At 43.4% G+C, this 16,828-nt stretch overlaps 1 protein-coding gene across 1 annotated transcript in view; it reads right to left on the minus strand.

Annotated features, from left to right (window-relative positions):
* Positions 1-9,471, minus strand: part of znf385c (zinc finger protein 385C) — a 171,803-nt gene extending 162,332 nt beyond the window's left edge. Inside the window, exon 1 of the mRNA XM_085783502.1 lies at positions 9,370-9,471. The gene's annotated coding sequence lies outside the window, so the exon portion shown is untranslated. The remainder of the gene's footprint in view (positions 1-9,369) is intronic.
* Positions 9,472-16,828: the final 7,357 nt, after the last annotated feature.

Below are 16,828 nucleotides of genomic sequence, written 5' to 3' on the forward strand. Positions count from 1 at the left end.
GATATCTGCAGCCGTGGGAGGCAGGAGAGGAGATAAAACAGATCCTGCTCCTAAAGGACGGGCGCATGAATGAGGGATGAAAACTGCAGACAGACGATCCACAGAGACTCACAGCTCACACACATTGATTTGTGGAGCAAAGTGCACACACAAATTTTACTTTAAAGGTCTGAAAAGATTTTCCTAAAAAGCAAAATATAGAAATCCTGCGTCATCATCACCTATGGGCTTCTACTCTACTCCTGTGGTGGTGGTGACTGTGTCTGCAGAGGGAGTCGGTGTGTTTCATCAGCCAATGAGAGAGTGCAGGTGAAGTTGGTCGTGTAATTAGTATATTAACTATTAGTTATTGATCTCTTGATGTGTCTATTGAGCTTTATTTCATGACTATAGTAACATTGTGTCTTTTTTCAATGAGTGTGGTCATGTCATATATATCAATACTGTCTTCCGGTGCCTGAAGATCTAGTGAGTGTACAGTAGTATCCCTTATGAGTATTGTTCCCTACTTCTGTTTTATGTTTCTTTAAAAGAAAGGCGCCTCTAATGGGTTTTCTATGTGACACGACGGCCTGTACAGCCTGAATCCCTATATGGGAACATAAGATCTTATTAGATGTATGTGTATGTATCATGTCACGATCATGTCATGTGACTGTTCTTTAAAAATGGCATCTCTACCCATTCATTTTCTTATCTAACATCTGAGGAAACGTCATGTAGCTTTAAAAAATTATTGCATTGGACTTTTCTTTACCTTTACGTCACGTTTTTTTTGGTCCAGCACTCACCCAACATTGGGCAACTATAGGATGTGCGTGCTGTTTTTTTTTACTTCTATCTTGTATAAAAAACTACCATCAAGATAGTGACTGGGCAACCAAAGTCACTGGGAGAAATGGTGAATACCGTTACAGTAAACACCAACCAGTGAAGAAAAGGAAATACAGTCTGAGTGAAGTGCTGGAGCGTCGTCCATATACCCGGCTGGTAAGTGTGTATCCACCATTTCTCCAGACTTGACAGCGTTCTATCTTGGTCGTAGTACAAATAAAGTGGTAAAAGGTTCATTGTGAACAGCAGTTGAACATGGGTCAGTCCTGACAACTGCTGTCAAGGGGCTGGGGGGGTCGTGAGAAGAGGAGCCAAAAATTAAATATTGTGTTTACAAACTGCAACGAACAAACCTAAAATTATTTTCCTGTGCAGAAAATCAGGGGAGAAGAAGCAGCAGCGTCGCCGAGCTGCTTCAAGGAGACGAACTCAGGTCAAGTGCGACATCAGTGTGAAACTCGCAAATCCACTCCAGTGTGAGCTATTCCTGCATAAGAAGCAGAAGAAGAAGAAGAAGAAGAAAAAAGCTCCTCTTGCTCGTTAATTACGGAGTTTTAGAGCAAATACTTGAGAAAAGGAGCTGTTAACATTTCACACGTACAGAAAAAATGAAGATTCAGGACTCAGCGGCTCATAAAGTCCTCACTCTGAGACCAAACTGTGACGGATCTGAACTGAGACTCACAGGTACAGACAGTAACAAGTTCATCACAGGCTGATGTGTGGATTGTAAAATAATAATAATAACGACACAGAGCCGATCCAAATCACCGCGGGGCGTCCGTCTGCACAAGATGGCTGCACGTGTTACATATTCATTGTTATTGTGACAAGAAAACGTCTCCGAGAAATTCTCATTTCACATCTTGGGGTTTTTTCTTTTTCTTTTTCTTGAAAGCACTGCTAAAACATTTATATCAAAATAGGTCACAGTGTTTATTTCTATTCCAACTTGCATCTACAGTACACTGCAGAGATCCCAACTCAGAGTTTAGAAATGGACACTGGATGGGAAAAAAAACAATTACATTTTGAAGCAATAACCTCAGTGGTGGTTATTTGACTTGTGGAGTGATTACAAACTAATGTGTCCCTTCACCGCAGGAGGAAAACACTAGGTAGGTGTGGACGCAAAAGGGCAAACTGTGCTAAGAGCCACAGTATCATTCAAAAGCTTTTAGAGAGGAGAGTGATTCAGACATGTAGCCTCTGAATAATCCCCAGCAGCTAAATATCTTTTACTTAAACTAATGTGTTTTAGCAGATTTAGCGCCCAAACAGACAACAGTGAACGTTGTGACGGCATCGTTGTCTCTAAAACAACAACTACATGAGAAGTCTGAATGAACGCAGCCGCCATCGTCCTGACGGTGGCGGGGAAAAAAAACCTGGAAAGTGACAACACACGTTATCCAGACGGAGGAACGAGTTTCCTCGGCTGTAACTGATCTTGACGGCTTCCACTTCTGTCAATATTGACGACTTCTTGTGCTCTTAAAGGGATAGTTCAACATTTTGGCAAATTGGCCCATTGCCATGATCGCTATAGTCATAGCAGTAGGTTCGTTACCTTTATTTGTCGGTGCAAGCTACTTTTAGAACTGCGTAGCAGAGCCGTGAGCTGCTCAGAGCTACGCTACGGAGGCTCATGGGATTTCTTGGTTTCCCTCATCAAACTCATCAAATACACAATCCAACAACTCCAAAACGCTCTGGTGGACAAGTTGTGACCTGCACATTCACCACGCTATGAGATAATAAAAGAACGTTACCAGACAGAGTTGTTTTGGAGGTAAATTCATGCAAAACAGCTGATGCGCATTGTCTTCAGGGACAGTTTTTCAGCAAGCAGTCTCTGTATTTGCCTCTAAAACAACTCTGTCTGGTAACGTTCTGTTATTATCTCATAGCGTGGTGAATGTGCAGGTCACAACTTGTCCACCAGAGCGTTTTGGAGTTGTTGGATTGTGTATTTGATGAGTTTGATGAGGGAAACCAAGAAATCCCATGAGCCTCCGTAACGTAGCTCTGAGCAGCTCACGGCTCTGCTCCGCCGTTCTAAAAATAGCTTGCACCGACAATCTCGTTATTATTATTAATTAAAGGTAACAAACCTACTGCTATGACTATAGCGATTATGGCAATGGGACAATTTGCCAAAATGTTGAACTATCCCTTTAAGTGAGGAAACTGACCTGCGATGGGCCTGAGCTCCTCTACAGCCACAGAGTGGAGCGTCTATGTCAGGTGTGAATGTGAGGGGCTGAATGAGCGTCTGTGTGTGCAGCAGGGCGTCGCTGAGAAAAGCCACGCGTGCTCCTGTATAAATACACGTAAACAAAACACAAATCGATACCACACACACACACACACACACACACACACACACAAAAACCACCGAGTCCCACACACACAATATCTGCATATTCATGAAAGCTGTCTATAACGGCACGGCTCTGATCACATGACCTGCCGCCGCCCTTCCTGCTGCTGCACCGGTCCAGACAAGTGGCCTATTTAGTGTTTGTTGTTGTTGTGAGGAGCTGCTGAGGAGTTTTTACCTGGACACACACACACACACACACACACACACACACACACACACACACACACTGAGCCAGTGTTCGAGCCCGGAGCTCCGTCATCCAGCGGCAGCTCAGCAGCACAAACGCACCACTGTGTGTGCGTGTGTAACTGGACACACAGCTCTAACACTGAGGCCACTGTCAGTGCAAGTCATTACACGTGTGTGAGTGTGTGAGTGTGTGTGTGTGTGTGTGTGTGTGTGTGTGTGTGTGTGTGTGTGTGTGTGTGTGTGTCTCTATGGCGGCCGGTCAGACTTGTGCATGTGTTCTGTTAATGAGGATAATGATTTCATAACAACCAATCAAAATGAGATCAAACGAAGCTCAATGCAGACGCTGAATGAGCCACTGAAGAGGATCGGCCCTGTGATCATCCTGTAGGTGAAAAACCTAACCCCCCCCCCCACACACACACACACACACACACACACACCAGCAGCCCCCCCCTCCCCCTCCTATGCTCTAATTTCTGGCCGTCAGATCACCTACTGTTAAAAGGCCTCATGAGATGATGGGAGAGGAATTACAGTGACACAGAGAAGGTGAAAGTGAAATCTACACCTGCCCCCCCCCCCCTCACATCCCATCCCATCCACCCCAAACCCCCAGGGTCAGCAGTGTCACTCCTCCAGCCCTCCCCACCCCCCACAGAGGAGCAGGCAGCCTCTGCTGAGTCTGTCCCCAGGCTCAGCACCTCCGATCGGGTATGCCAGTCAGCCGAGCAGGGGGCTGTGGGGGGGAGTGGGGGGGTGAGTGGAGGGGGGGGGGGGGGGTGACAGGAAAAGGGCAGCCTGCGTGCCCTGAGGCTCCATGCAGCTGTCAGAATCCCTGACCCCCACCCTGTCGACCCCCGCCGTGTGTTTGCCACCTCCAGCCTCACGCAGGGCACCAGCCCAGGGCCGGAGGAGGAGGAGGAGGAGGAGGGGGCTGATAGGTGGAGGGGGGGGGGGGGCATGACTCTGTCGCTCCCTTTGGGAGGTGGGAGGGCAAGTGTTCATGACTTAACTGTACAGATTTTCCCTTTCACATGACCCCCCCACCCCCCCCTCCTCCAGTCCCTCGGAGCGCGTCGAGGGAATCGTTTTGTTCAAGTCATTTGTGACACATCCTCGAAAAGCAGCGACATTTCTGACATTTTGTAGATTTACCCTGGACATCCTGAGGACGACACAGTGAACTGCTGCATAGATAACTATTTAAACAGTCTGAAAAATAAATAAATAAAATCCAGTCCACAAACCGGACGGAGGAGTTTATCCAGCGTTTAAACGACCTCCTGTCTTCTCCTGCCGTTCTGTGGCAGCTGATGACGCTGATGTTTATTATACAGTTATATATTTATCTCTATCTCTATTAGTTTGCTTGTGGATTGTTTAATCAAAGTGCCGCCCGTGGGAAAGAGTCTGGGTGGGCAGGAAGCTGATGAATGCCAAAATAAGACCAGCATCGGCAGCACTGTACTATCATACACTGCCCATCCAAAAAAAAAACGTCACACAACTCTAACTCTAACAATTAATATTTCATTGGATCGCCTTTAGCTTTGATTACAACATGCATTTGCTGTGGCATCGTTTCAATAAGCTTCTGCAATGTCACAATATGTATTTTCGTCCAGAGTTGCATTCATTTTTCAAAGATTCTCAGTGGGGTTCAGGTCTGGACTCTGTGGTCACATTGGACCTCATTTCTTCCTTGAAGATGATGCTTCCCCACTATCCTTCCAGTTGTTCATAATGCGTTGGACAGTTCTTAACCCAATTTTAGTAGTTTCAGCATCTCCATAGATGTTTTATTTGCTTGATGCCAATAGTTTGACTCTTCTGAAACATATTAACATCTTCTCCACGACCACAGGATGCGTCTTCTAACATGGTTGTTTAGGAAACTAAACTAAGGTTAAATAAGTTGTTGCCAGCTGAAACATAATCACCCATGCAGTAATTATCCAATGGGAAGCTCTTACCTATTAGCTTAGTTAAATCCAAGTGGTGATTTTTGTTCGGACGGGCAGTGTATATAATAATACGAATTTGATCACAAAAACTGTGACATTAAAACATGACCTTTAGTGAAGTGAGTTGAGTTGCACAAAAAAAAGGTAAGAAATTGCTATAAACTTGTTCAGGAAGTACAACACACATATAAATATCTACTGCATGAGAACCAGTGTTTTCTTCTGGCGTGTTTCACATCAAGATCCATCAGCTCAGCCATGACGCTGCTGCTGCTGCTGCTGCTGCTGCTGCTCTGCTTGGTCACGACAGGACACTGACGTCCTCCGGTGCCAAGCCTCTCCGGGCTAATTGGGAATTAACTGTGTGTTTGTACTGGCGACTGAAAACACGCGCGGCAAGTGCATCACAGTTTCAGCAGCACTAAACTTTCCAGAGGATCCAACTAAAGGTCAGCGAGCTTCTTTTGATCGTTTTCAGACCGGGATGAAATCACAGAGAGACAGAGAGAGAGATGGGAGGTCAACAAACATCCAAAAAGTGAAGCATGAATTCAGTCTCCAGCTGTGTGTGTGTGTGTGTGTGGGGCTGGTCACCTTGGCGCAGCGGGTGGTGACACCATAGAAAACACAGGGTCAGAGCAAAATAGCGAGAGGCCACTTGAACAGCAGACGAGCAAAATCACACAGAAAATTACAAGGTGAGAGTCGGACAGAGAAAAAAGAAAATCTATTCTGTAGCCGTGGAATCACAAGGAGAGAAAAAAAAAGGATTCAATAAATGAAGCTGAGAGTTAAATGTTACTGAATGAGATGCTTTGAACGAGCACGCCTCAAAGTCTGAGAGGTGAAGAAGAACAAGAAGAAGAAGATGTTCTGCTTTGTGTTTACACTTCCTGTCATCAGGACCTGTGAGATGTTTAATGGTTTCATCTCTCTTTTACTCTTCGTTTACATCGTCTCCTCTCTTTTCTTCTCACACTCCACTTTTCCCCATTTACTTATTTCTTTTTGCAGTTTTCCTTTAAAGGCCTGACAGTTGTCTCTAGTAACCCGAGTCAATGTTTACATTTCCTCCACAGAGCAACTTTAACGCTCTCAGATGACCACATCTGATCTCTTCTGTTCCCCGTGTCGACAGGTCGTCAACTTTAACCCTGTGTACGATTCATAACTGGACTCAGAGCGCCACTCTGCTGTTCTGTCCATGTGTTCATCTCCACGACGACGATGCAGCAGGACGAAGGTGTGGGTGGTGATGCTGTGGATTCAGATGAAGGAGTTACAGATGAGATGGTGCATGATGGGTAATACTGTTCATCCGGTCAGACTGGAGCTGGATGTGCCTGTTTGTTCAGTTAGCAGCTAATTAAGATACAGATGTTATTTAAAGGAATAGTTCACCAAAAAAAAATGAAATTCAGTCATTATTGACTCACCCTCATGCTGATGAATACTCCAGAGTAGTTTTTTATTCCTCAAAGTGCATCTGGAGACCTGGGAGACCGGTTCGTAGTCCAATGAAATCCTTATATGAGAGTCAGTAGCGCCCGACACAAAAAGGTCCATAAAACTACACAAAAACCTTGTAATTTTCCTCCTTACTGCTCGTCCACTGCAATCCAAGTGTCCTGAAGGGATATAGTCCAGAGTTTACTGGAAACAACGTCATTTAGGACATTTTTACAGCCTAAACAGTCCTGTATTTAATTTTCCTGGGGTGCGCTCTCACATTCACGCGCTTGAACGTGAGAGCGCATGGTTTTTGTGTAGTTTTATGGACGACGCTTTTGTGTCTGGCCCTATTGACTCTCATATCAGGATTTTGTTGGACTACAAACTGGCCTCTTGGGTCTCCAGATGCACTTTGAGGAATAAAAAATTACTCAGTCAATCAGTCAATAATGACTGAATTTCATTTTTTGGTGAACTATTCCTTTAGCTCCCTCTCAAGATCTTCTGTGTTTCTCCCACTCTTGTCAGTCAAATCAAACTCATAACTCACAGTAGATCATTTGTTATTATTAATAATAAATAGAAATAGCAAGATTTGAGATATTTCAGGAAACAGCAGGGTGAAAACACAAGTTCTTCATTCTCTGTCAATGTGCATCCGACCACACAGAAATGTGTCATGTCCTTCGACTTGTCCAACGTGTTTTCAATCTAAAACGAAGGCGCTGAGACACTGACCCAGGGTCAGTAACAACAGGAAATATGTGCAGTGTGTCAGTATCGATACAACATGATGTAACAGTGTAGTGAGACTCCAGCTCTTTATGCTCTCAAGGAACTTGGCTTCCATCTGAACTACGACTGTGTTGGTCCGAAGCCACAATAATCCACAACAACATGAGAAGGGAAGTTCTGCCATCTTGGCTCTTCTCCCCAGTGTTAGCCAAAACAATGTAGCCGCCTTCGCCAAACAGCCAGCAGCTGACACAATGCCCAAGTTGTCTTGTATCCATGAAACCAACACACACCATTACACAGCATCTTCCTCCTCCAGTCTCTGTAAAAAATAAAATAAAAAAACTCTCGATGCCAAACTCCTTCTGGCAAAAAGATAAAAACAAAAACACAAACCACTGTGAGAAACTTATCGCACACTTCATCATAACAGCAGCAGCACAGACTGCAGCGTTCATCAACCAGGGCCATCACTCAGAGGAGAAGCAGCTCTGACACACACACACAAAAAAAAAGGTGCTATCCATAAATACGGTCTCTAGAGAAGCAGACGCACTCCGGCCATCCCTCTAAATCACCACGGTAATATTTCACATGATTTATCAGGCCTCTTACTTGTTACGACAACTAACACGGAGGCGAGATCGCAGCAGGAGGAAACTCAGCAGCTTCACTCGCTCCAACATCCCAACATCTGTCCACACACCTCTGTCTGTCCCCGTGCAGCTGTGGTCAGTCGTAGATGTAAATGGCTGTTTTTTAATCACATGGTGAGAATTTCTCCACGAGCCAAAAAGAAAAAGCCTCTTAAATCTCATCAGTGCACTTAACTGTACCTGTGCCTGCAGAGTTAATGCTCGTCATGACAACACGTCCCAGGTTGTGCATGTGAAGCAGGATTTTTGCCCGTTTCCAAAAGGTAATAATGAACATGGGACGGGCCAGTCGGTTATAATGTGAAGCTTCATGCTCATCACCAGCAGCAGCAGCAGCAGCAGAGCAGCTCAATATAAACCACAAGGTGATGAGAACTCTATAAAGTCTGATGGGGACATCCCATCTTTAAGCCTGTACAGTGTTGGGAAACTGACAGTGTATTTAATTGATTTTTCTGTAGAGAAAAGTCTCTCTTTTTTTTCTTTTTTTTTTTTTTTTAAATTGCTACAATTACAAGAAATGTCATATCAATAGGTTTCAGTGCAGAGATGATAGTGCAGGAGGGAGGAGGAGAACTTATTGACCATTTCCAGAGTTAAATACTATTATGGAGAAGGAAATGCCTCCAATATCGACCCGCAGCTGACTATAAATATGAACAACTTCACAAACTGATGCAGCATCCTCACACTCAGACTTTATAGTCTTGTTAATTTGTATTTATTTAAATCATTAATTCGTTATATTAGGAGTATAAAAACATCGTTTTTTTATTACTCATATTCACTTTAAAGCACAGGCTACATATCCAACGGGACAAGTGTGCAGACAGAAGAGCAGAAGTCAGATGCAGCTGATGCGCAATTACGCATAAACTCTAAAATACAAAATGTCTTTATCCAAACCTGCACGTCCGGATCACCATCGGTCCAAACACCGGGCGGAATAAAACTTTACACCAAAACACGTTTCATATTAATTCCCGCCTCTCAGAAGCCAGCAAGAAAAAAAAATAATAATATGAACACCTGAAACTATCGCATCAAGTATCAGTTCGGCCAAATCCAAACTTTTTTTTTTTTTTTTGCAGAGCTGGTATTGATCCAGACGCGTGACCACAGGAGGAGGAAACAAAGCGCTTCGTCTTACCGGCCCCGTTCCGTTTCCGACTTTCCCCGGTGCTCGTCAGTCCGTGCTCGGCAACACTGCAAACAGATTGGTAAAGACTGGCTGCCAGCGCAAAGAGCAGATCTGTCCGGTGCAGCGGTTTGGTCAAGACGGGCGGAGTTAGGACAACACGGGCCGGAAGTGGCTCTTCAAGATAAAAGCACAGAGCGTGAAGCAGCAGCTGGCAGCCCATCTGTGTGAGTAAAAGAGCTTAAATGTGACATAAAATATCAAGAGGAACCACAAAATGATGGAAGATATACATATATATTGTTTTCTTCTGTTAACTTGTTTCATTGTACTAGATTTGAAGCTATTTATCACTAAAATCCACAAAAACACTTGTACGTTTTATAGGCATAAACAGAAATATTATTCACACAGGTCCATATTAAAGCAAATTACAGACTTTAACCTGCTTTTGTTTTATTTTTTCGAACTGACTCAATAAACGAAAAACTATAAACTGAACTGAGTTTTATTTTGAAATACACACCTTCGATGTCTTTTCTGTTTGTTTGAGTGTAACTTGACTGTGGTGTGTTCACGGACAGCAGCAGCAGCGGTCACGGTCCACAACGAAATTATTTTACACTCCTGCCTCTGATTAACACACATAACAATATAAATAGTAGGCTTGCGGTCTGGTTGAAATTTAAAGTGTATGTACAGTAACTTGACAAAAACATTTTTTTTGTCATTTTATTTTACTAATCTCTCTCATTGTCTTTCTCCCAAAACATGAGTGTTTCATGTGTATTTATGGTTTACTCAGCACATGTGTCATCATATCACTCAATCTTTCACTAACACTTCCCACCTGAAATATGAAAGGACACAAATCATAGCGCTCATTAATTATAGACGGTAGCATTCTGACCTTACACTGTGCTGACATGTTGATCTGCCATGAAAGTGGTCAAATCTAATGTGACAGACAGTGTGCAGTCCGCTCATTGAGGTGTTTAAATGCTGGCAGGTTTGAACAGTTTCCCAGACTCCAAAATAGTTACCGCAGGGACAATAAACATACCACAGTGCCAGGGCCTGTTCTCCTCGTCCAAGAAAAACACGCTTTAGTCTTGCTGAGCTTGCTGATGATACAAGTTAAATACCGGTTTCGGGGCCTTTTCATCGTTCAATTGCACCATTTAATTTCATTTTCCTATCGGCTTACGTGCCGATTCTAATCTGCTGTGATTTACAGAAAGGCAACAATGTGCTTCTATGGAGCTGCGGCTGTAGCGCAACTCAAGCTGACAGGAAAGCAAAGAGGGCTGTCACCAGCGAGGTGATGGATACTCTTGGCTCGCCTATTTATGAGGGATAGATACGTCCTTCTTCATGCAAATGTGCTGGCACTCCAACAAGCAGGGATCATAAAAATAACCCACAGTCAAGAACACGGGGAGTCAATGAAACACAACACCACCGTCGCCGTCTCTCCCCGCTAAGCACCGGCCGACCGACAGGCCACTCCAGATGCCCCGAAAAGTCCTTTATCATCGTTACCGTTTGATCAGTCTGTAAAGAATGAGACGCGCCTCAACTCCCTTTTCATTTTCTTTTGATAATTTAGTTTCCAGCCCTCCGGTGTGTGAGGCCCGTCGGCCGGCGCACGCTGCAGTGTACTGTAATGGCCTCTGTAATGGCCAAAGGGCAGGATCGAAGCCAAACTCTCAGCCCCGGGAGGCATCTGGCTGCTCACCCTGCCCTGCACCCCATCAAAACCATGGTGCACCTGCCTCACACCCGCTTCCAGACCGCACTGTTGGTGCAGCTTGTCCTCTCAGTGCAGACAGCGCTGCTCATTATAGACTGTTTATGGTTTTAAATAAAGACATTAATAAACTGTAACCTTTGTCCGGTGGTCGGCATCGGGCAGCTGCAACGATCCAGATAAGCCACATCTTTAGTAAGAAAAATACCATCAGTCAATAGAGAGCCTGAGCAGAAACAGGAAGTAACGCTCGCCATGGGAACTCAATTCGGAAAAACACCTTCACGTAAGGGACTTAAAATTTTATTTTGTGATCCGATGATTTTGTGTCATGAGAAAAATACATGACCTCTATTTACAACATTGTGTTTCATGCCAAGAAATCAGCAGTTTGTTGTAACACTATGATGAAATAAAATTCCCGAAAACCTCTAACTAGAAAGACTACAGGTGGCGTAGGTGACGTCACACACCACATGCCGCCCTTTCCCATGTTAGCTGCTCCACTGCCTGTTACTGTAGTCCGTAGAGCCGTCTGCACACTAAATACATTCTTCCGTTGCCGTTTTACGACAAACTGCTGATTTCTTAGCATGAAACGCAATGTTTTAAACAGGTAGAGGTCAGATATTTTTCCCATGACACAATTCAATTGGATCACAAAATAAAATGTTGACTCCCGTTATCACCACAGCCAGCCGCCCATTAGCTTAGCTTAGCACAACCACTGGAAACAGATGCAAACCGCTCAGCTCAGGTTTTGTTTTAATTGTTTTTAATTGTAATAGAGAATTTCAAAGGAATAGTTTGACATTTTGACAAAGATTTAGTTCAGTTAAATGTGGGACTGATCTTCTCATCTGTCTATACAAGCTCCTTATCAACATGTTTTAGTTTACTGGTTTGATTTGTACAAAAACAAATGTGAAAAATTATGATTTGGACTTTTATTGGTTGTTTATCAGGATTCCAAGACTAAGACTGTTTCTTTGGCTGCACTTCCTGGAGACAGCTCCTGGCTAAGAAATAAAATAGTCTAGCACTTAACACCCCCTTAAAACAGAAATTGTCATTTATATCCTTAGATTTTTAAGAAAAGATGAATAATCAGTTAATTAGCAAGCGTCGGAGCGGGGCTGTGGGTGGACGAACCCAGCTGTCTTTGTGCTGGACTAAATTAGCCCGGCTGTCGGTCGCTGCTTGTGGTTTCAATTTTCTCATCTAAGTATTAATTTTAAATATTATGCACATATAAAGTCTTGTTATTACCCTACCATTTAATGTACCTGTGTTTCTCTTCATGTCGTCTGCATCAAACAAACCCGCTGTGCCGTCTTTAAATAAAAACTAATCACCTCCAGGTCTGTGGAGCTGTACAGTAAATCCATAAATCTTGACAGGCCTCTATAGCCTCTCACACACTCCTACTCACACTGTTCTCAACAACCATGTCCATGCGTCAACCTGGTTTCCACAGTAACCGAAGTGCCAAGCTGTGTCCATTCAACGTGAACTTTAAAAAAAAAAAAGAAACGAGAGAGAGAGAGAGAAAAAACACACATATATCTTTAAAATGGAGCCTTTGATGGACCAGAGGAGAGAGTAGAGTAAAGTAAAGAGTTCTACATGAGCGGAAACAAAAGGAAAGCAGGTGTGTAGGCACTTGAGGCGGCTGATGAAGTTCAGAGCGAGAGCAGCCAGAGAGAAATATATGGAGGAAGAAATGAATATGGAAATGATGATAGGTTAAAAAGGTGTGAAGACGAGAGGAATGCAGAGAAAAATCCTCCAATTACAGCCTACGTTTCCTTTTGGATCTGTGCTTATTGTCTCCTTGATAGTGTGCAGCTTTTATATATTCTTTGCTATTGTCTTTCCATTTGAAATGAACATAAGAGATAATTCTATTCATACATGCAGATCCACTCTCACTGCGTCGTCCTCTGACTGTATCCGAGGGCAGATTTTTAATCTTCATCATAAATTGTCCGTCTGGTAACAACTCCCTGTTTCTGAACAGTGACATTTCATGGTTTTGTGTAAAGTGCCACTCCACTGTGACCGTTGTATACCTGTCTGCTGCTGTAACGACACCGAGCTCCCCGGGACATAAGTCAGGGTTTTAATGTGCTCTGCATAAAAGAAATGGGAGGCCACTTAAAATCCCATAAGCCCCTGCAACATGAGTTATGGTTTACTTCTGCACTCCTCAGCAGGGGGCAGGTCGTTGCCCCGTTCATGGTCGCTTGCCCTCGGCGTTGGTTTTTAATTAGAGGGGTCTGGTGCGATTACCACTGCAGCTCATTAGGTCGGCTGGTCATTGAGATACTAATGGTAAAACGGGCCGGTACAAACGAGCCGAGCAGCAGAGCAGGGCGACTTCAGCGAGACGATAAAAAGGCAAAGACGCATCATCACAACAAACAAGTTTCAGTGGAGAAGAAGGAGAAGAGACTTGATAATCTGCAGCACTGTGACGCCGTCTGTCAGACTTCAGCTGTCCGTCTCAGCCTAATCAATATTCTAGATGGATGTGCAGCGGGACAGATTCATGTGTGACTGACAGTTACCAAATGAAGAGTCACTGCTATAAGATGGAGAGGGGGGGGGGGAGGGTGTAGCTTTGATGTGACAGAAGTGCAGCAAATTAAAAATGGAGAATATTATGTGTTAACTTATAACAATATAATAGGTTGATGTTGGAATCAAATATTGAGTTGGCACCTGTTTTAAGGTCATTTTCATACATTTATTTATTTGATGCCCAGAGTTGATCGTTTGATTTGAGAATTTCATACATTAAACTTCATTGTAAAGGGACAACGAGGAGTTTTGGAAAAGGAAAGTGTTTTCACACTACATTTATGAGCCTCCGCGCACCGTGAAATTCTTTGACCGGCGCAAGACAGACTCATGTTTTCATTCATCAAGAATTAAAGTCAGAGGTTGGAAGACGATCAGATACCGTCGTAGTTCCGACCATAAACGGCGATTCGGCGGCGTTATTCTCATGACTCGCCACGAAACCGAAAGTAAAGAAACGCTGGTCGGCTCGACCAGCATTTCCGCCACCACTAATAATAACAAAATAACGATAGAGACAAAACGATATATTTATCGAAAATGGGCCCATTAACAAGTGTGGGTAGATTCATCCACATTAATGTGAGACTTTTTTATAACCAAATAGAAACTCCTCGTTGTCCCTTTAAGGTCTTCAGCCTAAATATCTTCAAAGAAAAACATGCATTTGTGGCACTTGACAGACACAATGCCATCCAATAATTGTAAAATAAAGTGAGCCACAAACCAATCAATCAAAATACAGCTATACAAACAAACACAACAACTACTGATATTTCTGAAATGATGAGCACCTCGAACAAACATCAAAACACTCATCAGTGTTTTGTTTTTTTTCTAACGAGCGCAGCTTCAGTTACTTCATTAAGTCCAATCAGATGAGGCTCTGATTGGATTAGCTCTCACACAGGATTTATCATGACTGAAATTACTCTCAGTCTTCATCAGAATCTATTTACCTGGTGTGGGAGAAATCAGGAGAATATTAACATCAACACTTTCACATTTCATCTTTTGCCATAACCTGGGTTACTGCCTGCTACATGCTAACAGTGCTAAGAGCGCTAACGGCACCCACAGCCCAACTGTCTTGTGTGATTTATAACTCGGCGATTAACCTCCCGGAGCTGTGGGTGACTTTCATGGAGTTTTTTTTTTCTTTTTTTCCCCTCTTTTTTTACCTCCAACAGGAACAAAGTCTCTGAGCTCTTACGCTGCGGCTGCACACCATCACATTTTTATTCTGCAGGGAGGACGAGCAAGCCAAAGCTATACATATTAATAAGCAGGAATGCCTATATTCCCACACCTCTTACTCAGAGGAGTCTGTCGCTGAGCTGAACCACTGTCAGTTTACCTGCATGCGTGCCCACTCTCTGGTCCGTACAGTAGTAAAGCAAAGCTATGTGAGCATGTTTCTACACTACAGTATATGAGCAACCAAGTCTGCACAGAATAATAATCTGCACACAGTGAAGAAGGAGTGCTCATCGTCTGGGTCCGGGCGTTGACCCCTGCATGAGGAGTCCAGAGCGCCACTTCATCAAACACACACCGAGGCCTCTCTACACTTGAACCCACATTATAGATGATTGTCGACCGGGTCTGGACAGGATTAATTAAAGCGACGAGCACCAGCCATCTTCACAGCTCCTCTCCTGTAGCTGTGTTTAGCTCTGAATTGTGGTCAATAAACCATGAAACACTTGTTCCCTCTCTTCATCTTTCAGCCCGTTATTAAACGGCTGAATATTGATTTCAACAAGATGTTTCAGTTTTTATTTTAATAATTCTGGAAATGTTTCTATATTTCATGTTCATTCCTCTAAAACCTGCTTCAAACCAAACCAAACCAAACCAAACTCTGGCCTCAACTGGAGCAAGTGAATCACCAAATATTGTAAAAACATTTAGCTTGAGCCTTGAGAGGATCCAGACTGCAGCTAATGGTAGAATAAAATTAATAGCATAGCACATATTGATATCTCATTTCCCAGCCATATCAGCCCCATCTTGGCCTATTCAAAAGTAATGAAACAGTCTTAGCTCATGAACCCACAGCCTCACTTAATTACACAGACACAGATTTACGGGACAGAAAATGTCGAGATAAGTTCAACACATTTTGTGTCTTAACCAAGTTTCTCATTATGGTGACATTGTTATACTACAAAAGAAGGACAGCGCATAAAGGGAAAAATAATATACTGCAGCACTGTCTGGCTCAGCAAAAGAGTCATTTGCACAAAATGAGGCTGCTTATAATCAGGGTCTATTAGCTGCATCCACTGATAGGATCAGTCCTGTTCAGCTGCACAGCCGCATGGAAACCATTTACTTTCTCCCACAGTTTCTCCTCAGTTCTCTCTCCGCCTGGTGATCCTGTGATAAGTTCTCATTCTGCAATATAACAGAGATGAAATAAAACATTTTCATCAGGAAATGAGGCAGAGGCAGAACATGCAAAGAGACATCCACAGCCTCTAAGTGCAATGGAAAAACATTTACACGTTATAATTTATGTCCTGGTGTTTTGTTTCTGGGTTTATGCTCTGGTTTCCTCCCACGGTCTGAAGATACTCAGGCTGAGTGAAGTGGAAACTCTAAATGGCCTGTGGGTGTGAGTTTGTGTTTGGCTGTGTGGTGGTGGCGGCCCCTGTGATGGACACACAACATGCCAAGGGTGTTATCCTGCAGTTTAGCCATGCTCACAGTTTGGCAGTGGCGCGCTGAAATAGCTCATTAACTATGACACGGATTGCGATTCACTCTGGTACGGCCATTAATATGCCCGAGGGACGATTCCCTGACTTTTCCTGTAGCACCACCATTAGACTGACATTTCAACCAGCCAATGATATCTATTCTAATTATCTGTTATTGCCTACTCTGTTGACATTAGTTCAAATATTTATATTAGCCTACATTTTGCCTGCAAAAATAATGAAATTCCCATCAGCCAGCTGCACATCTGCTAAAATTATATATTAATGTTATTATATTACGTATATTAATGTGATAAAATGCAGGTAAAATCCATGATGGTCAACACGGTAACACTTAAAGTCCTCTTTACCCACTGATACAAGTGTCTCCTGAAATACTGCAGCATTCATAGTAGCCTACTACTGTACTGTA

This window comes from Trachurus japonicus, chromosome 8 (assembly GCF_045865225.1).
Source record: "Trachurus japonicus isolate A0001 chromosome 8, Traja_1.0".
Taxonomy (NCBI): Eukaryota; Metazoa; Chordata; class Actinopteri; order Carangiformes; family Carangidae; genus Trachurus; species Trachurus japonicus.